Consider the following 7,945-nt stretch of genomic DNA (forward strand, 5'->3'; position numbering starts at 1 on the left):
GAAAAAAACGCTCTCGGGTGCTTTAGAGTGCCGAGTTATTCACTGCGCATGGAGAAATGACCACCTCCAACGTTTGGTTTATGTTTTATAAGCATTTTTAATTTTATTGCTTAAATCGCATTTTCTCGGCGAGCTGAGCACTTTTTCTGAATTGTGCCGCTCCCGTCACTCTGGTTAGGTTGGCATCGAAAAAAACGCTCTCGGGTGCTTTAGAGTGCCGAGTTTATCACTGCGCATGAAGAAATGACCACCTCCAACGTTTGGTTTATGTTTTATAAGCATTTTTAATTTTATTGCTTAAATCGCATTTTCTCGGCGAGCTGAGCGCTTTTTCTGAATTGTGCCGCTCCCGTCACTCTGGTTAGGTTGGCATCGAAAAAAACGCTCTCGGGTGCTTTAGAGTGCCGAGTTTATCACTGCGCATGAAGAAATGACCACCTCCAACGTTTGGTTTATGTTTTATAAGCATTTTTAATTTTATTGCTTAAATCGCATTTTCTCGGCGAGCTGAGCGCTTTTTCTGAATTGTGCCGCTCCCGTAACTCTGGTTAGGTTGGCATCGAAAAAAACGCTCTCGGGTGCTTTAGAGTGCCGAGTTTATCACTGCGCATGAAGAAATGACCACTTCCAACGTTTGGTTTATGTTTTATAAGCATTTTTAATTTTATTGCTTAAATCGCATTTTCTCGGCGAGCTGAGCACTTTTTCTGAATTGTGCCGCTCCCGTCACTCTGGTTAGGTTGGCATCGAAAAAAACGCTCTCGGGTGCTCTAGAGTGCCGAGTTTATTACTGCGCATTAAGAAATGACCACCTCCAACGTTTGGTTTATGTTTTATAAGCATTTTTAATTTTATTGCTTAAATCGCATTTTCTCGGCGAGCTGAGCACTTTTTCTGAATTGTGCCGCTCCCGTCACTCTGGTTAGGTTGGCATCGAAAAAAACGCTCTCGGGTGCTTTAGAGTGCCGAGTTTATTACTGCGCATTAAGAAATGACCACCTCCAACGTTTGGTTTATGTTTTATAAGCATTTTTAATTTTATTGCTTAAATCGCATTTTCTCGGCGAGCTGAGCACTTTTTCTGAATTGTGCCGCTCCCGTCACTCTGGTTAGGTTGGCATCGAAAAAAACGCTCTCGGGTGCTTTAGAGTGCCGAGTTATTCACTGCGCATGAAGAAATGACCACCTCCAACGTTTGGTTTATGTTTTATAAGCATTTTTAATTTTATTGCTTAAATCGCATTTTCTCGGCGAGCTGAGCACTTTTTCTGAATTGTGCCGCTCCCGTCACTCTGGTTAGGTTGGCATCGAAAAAAACGCTCTCGGGTGCTTTAGAGTGCCGAGTTTATCACTGCGCATGAAGAAATGACCACCTCCAACGTTTGGTTTATGTTTTATAAGCATTTTTAATTTTATTGCTTAAATCGCATTTTCTCGGCGAGCTGAGCGCTTTTTCTGAATTGTGCCGCTCCCGTCACTCTGGTTAGGTTGGCATCGAAAAAAACGCTCTCGGGTGCTTTAGAGTGCCGAGTTATTCACTGCGCATGAAGAAATGACCACCTCCAATGTTTGGTTTATGTTTAATAAGCATTTTTAATTTTATTGCTTAAATCGCATTTTCTCGGCGAGCTGAGCGCTTTTTCTGAATTGTGCCGCTCCCGTCACTCTGGTTAGGTTGGCATCGAAAAAAACGCTCTCGGGTGCTTTAGAGTGCCGAGTTATTCACTGCGCATGAAGAAATGACCACCTCCAACGTTTGGTTTATGTTTAATAAGCATTTTTAATTTTATTGCTTAAATCGCATTTTCTCGGCGAGCTGAGCACTTTTTCTGAATTGTGCCGCTCCCGTCACTCTGGTTAGGTTGGCATCGAAAAAAACGCTCTCGGGTGCTTTAGAGTGCCGAGTTTATTACTGCGCATGACCACCTCCAACGTTTGGTTTATGTTTTATAAGCATTTTTAATTTTATTGCTTAAATCGCATTTTCTCGGCGAGCTGAGCGCTTTTTCTGAATTGTGCCGCTCCCGTCACTCTGGTTAGGTTGGCATCGAAAAAAACGCTCTCGGGTGCTTTAGAGTGCCGAGTTTATTACTGCGCATTAAGAAATGACCACCTCCAACGTTTGGTTTATGTTTTATAAGCATTTTTAATTTTATTGCTTAAATCGCATTTTCTCGGCGAGCTGAGCACTTTTCTGAATTGTGCCGCTCCCGTCACTCTGGTTAGGTTGGCATCGAAAAAAACGCTCTCGGGTGCTTAAGAGTGCCGAGTTTATTACTGCGCATTGAGAAATGACCACCTCCAACGTTTGGTTTATGTTTTATAAGCATTTTTAATTTTATTGCTTAAATCGCATTTTCTCGGCGAGCTGAGCACTTTTTCTGAATTGTGCCGCTCCCGTCACTCTGGTTAGGTTGGCATCGAAAAAAACGCTCTCGGGTGCTTTAGAGTGCCGAGTTTATTACTGCGCATTAAGAAATGACCACCTCCAACGTTTGGTTTATGTTTTATAAGCATTTTTAATTTTATTGCTTAAATCGCATTTTCTCGGCGAGCTGAGCGCTTTTTCTGAATTGTGCCGCTCCCGTCACTCTGGTTAGGTTGGCATCGAAAAAAACGCTCTCGGGTGCTTTAGAGTGCCGAGTTTATCACTGCGCATGAAGAAATGACCACCTCCAACGTTTGGTTTATGTTTTATAAGCATTTTTAATTTTATTGCTTAAATCGCATTTTCTCGGCGAGCTGAGCGCTTTTTCTGAATTGTGCCGCTCCCGTAACTCTGGTTAGGTTGGCATCGAAAAAAACGCTCTCGGGTGCTTTAGAGTGCCGAGTTTATCACTGCGCATGAAGAAATGACCACTTCCAACGTTTGGTTTATGTTTTATAAGCATTTTTAATTTTATTGCTTAAATCGCATTTTCTCGGCGAGCTGAGCACTTTTTCTGAATTGTGCCGCTCCCGTCACTCTGGTTAGGTTGGCATCGAAAAAAACGCTCTCGGGTGCTCTAGAGTGCCGAGTTTATTACTGCGCATTAAGAAATGACCACCTCCAACGTTTGGTTTATGTTTTATAAGCATTTTTAATTTTATTGCTTAAATCGCATTTTCTCGGCGAGCTGAGCACTTTTTCTGAATTGTGCCGCTCCCGTCACTCTGGTTAGGTTGGCATCGAAAAAAACGCTCTCGGGTGCTTTAGAGTGCCGAGTTTATTACTGCGCATTAAGAAATGACCACCTCCAACGTTTGGTTTATGTTTTATAAGCATTTTTAATTTTATTGCTTAAATCGCATTTTCTCGGCGAGCTGAGCACTTTTTCTGAATTGTGCCGCTCCCGTCACTCTGGTTAGGTTGGCATCGAAAAAAACGCTCTCGGGTGCTTTAGAGTGCCGAGTTATTCACTGCGCATGAAGAAATGACCACCTCCAACGTTTGGTTTATGTTTTATAAGCATTTTTAATTTTATTGCTTAAATCGCATTTTCTCGGCGAGCTGAGCACTTTTTCTGAATTGTGCCGCTCCCGTCACTCTGGTTAGGTTGGCATCGAAAAAAACGCTCTCGGGTGCTTTAGAGTGCCGAGTTTATCACTGCGCATGAAGAAATGACCACCTCCAACGTTTGGTTTATGTTTTATAAGCATTTTTAATTTTATTGCTTAAATCGCATTTTCTCGGCGAGCTGAGCGCTTTTTCTGAATTGTGCCGCTCCCGTCACTCTGGTTAGGTTGGCATCGAAAAAAACGCTCTCGGGTGCTTTAGAGTGCCGAGTTATTCACTGCGCATGAAGAAATGACCACCTCCAATGTTTGGTTTATGTTTAATAAGCATTTTTAATTTTATTGCTTAAATCGCATTTTCTCGGCGAGCTGAGCGCTTTTTCTGAATTGTGCCGCTCCCGTCACTCTGGTTAGGTTGGCATCGAAAAAAACGCTCTCGGGTGCTTTAGAGTGCCGAGTTATTCACTGCGCATGAAGAAATGACCACCTCCAACGTTTGGTTTATGTTTAATAAGCATTTTTAATTTTATTGCTTAAATCGCATTTTCTCGGCGAGCTGAGCACTTTTTCTGAATTGTGCCGCTCCCGTCACTCTGGTTAGGTTGGCATAAAAAAAAACGCTCTCGGGTGCTTTAGAGTGCCGAGTTTATTACTGCGCATTAAGAAATGACCACCTCCAACGTTTGGTTTATGTTTTATAAGCATTTTTAATTTTATTGCTTAAATCGCATTTTCTCGGCGAGCTGAGCACTTTTTCTGAATTGTGCCGCTCCCGTCACTCTGGTTAGGTTGGCATCGAAAAAAAACGCTCTCGGGTGCTTTAGAGTGCCGAGTTTATTACTGCGCATTAAGAAATGACCACCTCCAACGTTTGGTTTATGTTTTATAAGCATTTTTAATTTTATTGCTTAAATCGCATTTTCTCGGCGAGCTGAGCACTTTTTCTGAATTGTGCCGCTCCCGTCACTCTGGTTAGGTTGGCATCGAAAAAAACGCTATCGGGTGCTTTAGAGTGCCGAGTTATTCACTGCGCATGAAGAAATGACCACCTCCAACGTTTGGTTTATGTTTAATAAGCATTTTTAATTTTATTGCTTAAATCGCATTTTCTCGGCGAGCTGAGCACTTTTTCTGAATTGTGCCGCTCCCGTCACTCTGGTTAGGTTGGCATCGAAAAAAACGCTCTCGGGTGCTTTAGAGTGCCGAGTTTATTACTGCGCATTAAGAAATGACCACCTCCAACGTTTGGTTTATGTTTTATAAGCATTTTTAATTTTATTGCTTAAATCGCATTTTCTCGGCGAGCTGAGCACTTTTTCTGAATTGTGCCGCTCCCGTCACTCTGGTTAGGTTGGCATCGAAAAAAACGCTCTCGGGTGCTTTAGAGTGCCGAGTTTATTACTGCGCATTAAGAAATGACCACCTCCAACGTTTGGTTTATGTTTTATAAGCATTTTTAATTTTATTGCTTAAATCGCATTTTCTCGGCGAGCTGAGCACTTTTTCTGAATTGTGCCGCTCCCGTCACTCTGGTTAGGTTGGCATCGAAAAAAACGCTATCGGGTGCTTTAGAGTGCCGAGTTATTCACTGCGCATGAAGAAATGACCACCTCCAACGTTTGGTTTATGTTTAATAAGCATTTTTAATTTTATTGCTTAAATCGCATTTTCTCGGCGAGCTGAGCACTTTTTCTGAATTGTGCCGCTCCCGTCACTCTGGTTAGGTTGGCATCGAAAAAAACGCTCTCGGGTGCTCTAGAATGCCGAGTTTATTACTGCGCATTAAGAAATGACCACCTCCAACGTTTGGTTTATGTTTTATAAGCATTTTTAATTTTATTGCTTAAATCGCATTTTCTCGGCGAGCTGAGCACTTTTTCTGAATTGTGCCGCTCCCGTCACTCTGGTTAGGTTGGCATCGAAAAAACGCTCTCGGGTGCTTTAGAGTGCCGAGTTTATTACTGCGCATTAAGAAATGACCACCTCCAACGTTTGGTTTATGTTTTATAAGCATTTTTAATTTTATTGCTTAAATCGCATTTTCTCGGCGAGCTGAGCACTTTTTCTGAATTGTGCCGCTCCCGTCACTCTGGTTAGGTTGGCATCGAAAAAAACGCTCTCGGGTGCTTTAGAGTGCCGAGTTATTCACTGCGCATGAAGAAATGACCACCTCCAACGTTTGGTTTATGTTTTATAAGCATTTTTAATTTTATTGCTTAAATCGCATTTTCTCGGCGAGCTGAGCACTTTTTCTGAATTGTGCCGCTTCCGTCACTCTGGTTAGGTTGGCATCGAAAAAAACGCTCTCGGGTGCTTTAGAGTGCCGAGTTTGTCACTGCGCATGAATAAATGACCACCTCCAACGTTTGGTTTATGTTTTATAAGCATTTTTAATTTTATTGCTTAAATCGCATTTTCTCGGCGAGCTGAGCGCTTTTTCTGAATTGTGCCGCTCCCGTCACTCTGGTTAGGTTGGCATCGAAAAAAACGCTCTCGGGTGCTTTAGAGTGCCGAGTTATTCACTGCGCATGAAGAAATGACCACCTCCAATGTTTGGTTTATGTTTAATAAGCATTTTTAATTTTATTGCTTAAATCGCATTTTCTCGGCGAGCTGAGCGCTTTTTCTGAATTGTGCCGCTCCCGTCACTCTGGTTAGGTTGGCATCGAAAAAAACGCTCTCGGGTGCTTTAGAGTGCCGAGTTATTCACTGCGCATGAAGAAATGACCACCTCCAACGTTTGGTTTATGTTTAATAAGCATTTTTAATTTTATTGCTTAAATCGCATTTTCTCGGCGAGCTGAGCACTTTTTCTGAATTGTGCCGCTCCCGTCACTCTGGTTAGGTTGGCATCGAAAAAAACGCTCTCGGGTGCTCTAGAATGCCGAGTTTATTACTGCGCATTAAGAAATGACCACCTCCAACGTTTGGTTTATGTTTTATAAGCATTTTTAATTTTATTGCTTAAATCGCATTTTCTCGGCGAGCTGAGCACTTTTTCTGAATTGTGCCGCTCCCGTTGTAGTGTATTATTATTATGATATCATGCAATGTTCATCTCAATAGTAAGCCTAAGTATGACCAGGGGCATGTTCGGGTCAGGGTCTGTGGGATTGTTTGAGGCTTGGTCCAGGAAGGTAGACTCATTGGCGCCGGACACATCTGGCTTCCATTAACAAACTGATAAGATACACAGGATGTAGAGAGGGGGGGCAACGGCGGGGTCATAGGTCAGCCAACAGCCCCATCCGCGCGCTCCCGCGTGGAAGGAAGCGCAAGAGTATAAGGTTTAGGACGGGGGTAGACAAAGGGACTCGACATCTTGGCTAGGGCGCGAGGCACTTCTCTCTGACATCGGTTGAATAAAATCTTTCCCCAATCAGCCATGTGTGACTGAAGTTTTCCTTCCCCAAGCCAGCCACTTTTTCACCATCTTGTTTGGAAGACCAGCTGACCATCGAAGAGAATTCACCACAATTTTGGCGTCACGAACAGTTCTCTTGTCCTTCGGGGAGCCCTCGCCCGCCCGGGTGCGAGCATCGAGCGTCCGGCCGGCAGGCTGAGTTTGAGGTGAGAAGCTTTCACTCACAGTATCGCAATGTGCTCGTGCCTGGTGTGGGGGGGGATGGAGTGGCTCCTAAGCGGGACAGTTAACGGGCCTGGTGTGCCAGTGGCTGGCAAGAAGGGGGGGGATTGGTCTCCCCTAGCTGGATGTCGACGAGATGTGGGTTTTGAAAGGGGGGTGTAGCCCCAATAGAAAAATGAAAATGTTCAATAAAAATAGAAAAAAAAAAAAAGAAAAAAGGCAAATAAAAATGGGAAAATAGCATAAAACTTAATGGGGAATGTGCACAACAGTGTGAGTGACATGTCTGGTGTGAATGATGAATGAGAAAGAAAATGCTCCGAGAGAGGGCACGTGAAACAGGACAGGATGTCTGGGACATCGCTGATCGGCTGTCACGAGAGAAGAATAATAGAAAGTCCCATAAAACGTGGATTTTGTTTTGGCTACAGATCCGATGGAGGATGGAAATTTTAGCTGTGTGATTGAGGCGGAAACACAGGTACGATTGAACACTGTGTGCGACAAGAGACGGGCACCACCAAGCCACCGGAGGCACAATTCCCGGGGTCGTGCTGGGACGTTGAGATCACACTCAATGTAGTTGAGGTCACACTCAATGTGGTCGAGATGTCCGGTGGGGGCATTTGTCTCTATATATAGGTCGCTCGAAAAAGGGAGGCTTGCTGCAGACCGCAATTGGCAAAGCGGAGGAGTGCGCAGCCTTGGCATCTGTAACTGTGTGAACGAATGTGGGAAATTTACCGGCTGGGTCTGGGACCAGGGTGCCGAGAAGGATGATGCGCGCAGACCACGTTATTTGAGCACTGATCAGATTAGGAGTTTGTGTGGGTTGCAAGGTTCCCCCGGCTGACAGCTGGTGCG

Source organism: Syngnathus typhle, unplaced genomic scaffold (genome assembly GCF_033458585.1).
Source record: "Syngnathus typhle isolate RoL2023-S1 ecotype Sweden unplaced genomic scaffold, RoL_Styp_1.0 HiC_scaffold_31, whole genome shotgun sequence".
NCBI classification, from domain to species: Eukaryota; Metazoa; Chordata; class Actinopteri; order Syngnathiformes; family Syngnathidae; genus Syngnathus; species Syngnathus typhle.